This window comes from Portunus trituberculatus, chromosome 43, assembly GCF_017591435.1.
Source record: "Portunus trituberculatus isolate SZX2019 chromosome 43, ASM1759143v1, whole genome shotgun sequence".
Taxonomy (NCBI): domain Eukaryota; kingdom Metazoa; phylum Arthropoda; class Malacostraca; order Decapoda; family Portunidae; genus Portunus; species Portunus trituberculatus.
The window spans coordinates 26,335,805-26,338,639 of NC_059297.1; positions in this window are offsets into that span (position 1 = coordinate 26,335,805).

The window sequence follows — 2,835 nt, forward strand, 5'->3', positions numbered from 1 at the left end:
ACTTTGCTCCCGTGATTAAAGTAACAGAGGGAAATGTGAAATAACTATACTTGAACTGTTATCAATAATATCCGATACACTAATAAGTAGATATCTAATAATGATTTTACCGTTCTACCAACACCCAGTTACCAATATAAATAACTGTTATTGTGCCTTAAATAATCAAATGGAAGAAAAGATTGTTCTGCTTAAAATATTCTGATCGTTGTGTCACGCAATAAGGAATCCTTAATTGTTGAATGGGTAGTGAATGATTACTGCATGGTTACGAGTGGTGCATGCCCTTACCCTGAAATAACTGCAGAAAAGAGAGGCACTGCACCTGAAAGGTGCTTTTATTTGATTATGTTTACTGCATGGTTACGAGTGGTGCATGCCCTTACCCTAAAATAACTGAAGAAAAGAGAGGCACTGCACCTGAAAGATGCTTTTATTTGATTATGTCAAATAATTCTATAACGCTTTCGAGCTGTATAGTCAAACCAAGGGAGATATAGAATCCTTGAGTCAAACATATCAATCACTATCTACGAACATACTCTTGCAGTCTATAACTGGCCAAGGACAATTACCTATAGAATTAACAAAATCTAAAATATTCTTGAAATATGGTTGACAATGAACGAAAACAATACTTAACAATACCTAATTATTATTGTGGATGTGGTTATAATGTCAGGGATTGATAATGCTTGCTTTTTTTTATTTACCCACTCTAAACAACTGGAAGAGTACGATACACGTACTACCTAGAATGTTCCTAATGCTTAGCAATGTCTGCTTTGTTTGTAAGTGAACAATAACAAAATACGTTGGTAGATAGTGAGCAATTAAGTTGAAGAAATTTACACATTGCTCAAAGATTATTATGAATCTAGTTGGAAACTTTTCTTAATGAATAGTATAAGACCTAAAATATTCCTAAATTTTAGCCTGTTAAAGATTTGAGTGAACTTCGGAGCCTATAAAAGTCGCCATCATATTAAGATCACACCATATATCACCGCACGTCATGGCCACAGGGGTTTAATTTTAATTTAAGTTTTCTTGACCCTCCAACTGCTTACTCTTTAAAAGGGCCTTATCCGTCCCTGTATGGAGTACTCTCCGCATGTTTGTGGGGGTTCCAGTCACACAGCTTTGCTTGATAGGGTGGAATCGAAAGTTCTTCGTCTCATCAACTCCCCTCCTCTGACTAACTGTCTTCAGTCTCTTTCTCACCGCCGAAATGTTGCATCCCTTTCTATATTTTATCGCTATTTTCATGGTAATTGTTCTACTGATCTTGCTAACTGCATGCCTCCCCTCCTCCTGCGGCCACGCTGCACAAGGCTTTCTTCTTCCTCTCATCCCTATTCTGTCCAACTCTCTAATGCAAGAGTTAAGCAGTACGCTCAATCATTCATCCCTTTCACTGGTAAACTCTGGAACTCCCTCCCTGCATCTGTATTTCCAAATTCCTACATCTTGTCTTCTTTTAAGAGGGAGGTATCGAGGCATTTGCTCCCCTAATTCTGGCTGACGGTTTTGGCACTTTTTCTACTCTTTGGAGAGCCAGCGCTCAAGTGGGCTTTTTTCTAACTTTCTTTTTTTTGCCCTTGGCTGGCCCTCTTCCCTACGTAAAAAAAAAAAAAAAAAAAAACTCGATCCTTGCCCTCGTGCTTCTCACCTTGAGGGAATAGTAGGAATGTCAGGTTTTCGGGTTTCGAGGGGGGGGGGGGGAAGAGGCGAACTGGCGCATTTTTGTGACTATAGGTTTTTATCGTACCAATCTTATGTAGTCTAACGGGGGCGGAGGGATGTGCTTACTGTGGAACGTACATCACTCCATCTCTACAACGATACTAACTTATTTGGAACACCCTCAAGGTTACTAACCTAAACTAATAACTCTTCAACCGACAGTACCGGCCGCCGCACTTCTTTGTGCCCAATCCGGAATGTTTCCGTGCACATTAGGGATGGCAGTTTTGGTCCGAGTAGTACTCGGTTTACTCGGTTTTTGGATTTGAGTGAGTACTACTCGGTTTACTCGGTTTTCATAATTCAATTACATGTTCAATTTATGCGTTGAAAATGTAATACAGGCCTTCAAACTAAAAAGTAAAGATTTTTTTCGGTATTTTGTTGGGGAAGAAGGCGGTGCATGCCGCACAACCACCCAGACATTAATGGAATAGTCCAATTCCTAAGAACAAGCCTAACAGTACCAACAGTCCAACACACGGGCTTGGGTGAAGGAAAGAGAGACCTGTACGAGTACACGACGAGTAGGCTTACTCAGTCAGTTCACAGTTGGCAATTAGTAGTGGTGGGCAAGTACCGCTAATTTCAGTACCGGTACGTACCGGTACAAAAGAAACCGTTATCGATACTACCGGCCACAGTTTTCACTATTCTAATACCCCACATGAGTTTCTGAAGCTGTATAAAGTCGTCAAATAGTTAGGTATAATGGATATGGAAACGCGTCATGGTACAGAAGGGATTAAGACAGTTTGGGATATTAGATTACCTTCACTTGGCACTTGGAGCGAGGGAGGAGAGGCAAGGCAAGAACGCAACACGCCAGCCAGCCAGCCAGGGAGACACGGAGACCCCAGTGAACTATGAGTGAGGTAGAGCCGAGACGGGAGAGCTAATATTAGGTGGAATGGAGACAGACTACAGAATAAAGAATAAATAGGCGAGTGTCTCAGCTGATAGGTACTGAGCGGAGCGACGCGAGAGATAGATAGATAGAGAGGGTGGGAGGGGTGGAGGCAGAGATATAAGGAACATGGGGGAGGGGACGGAGCGGGGCACAGACGTGAAGATGGAGTGTGGATCGCA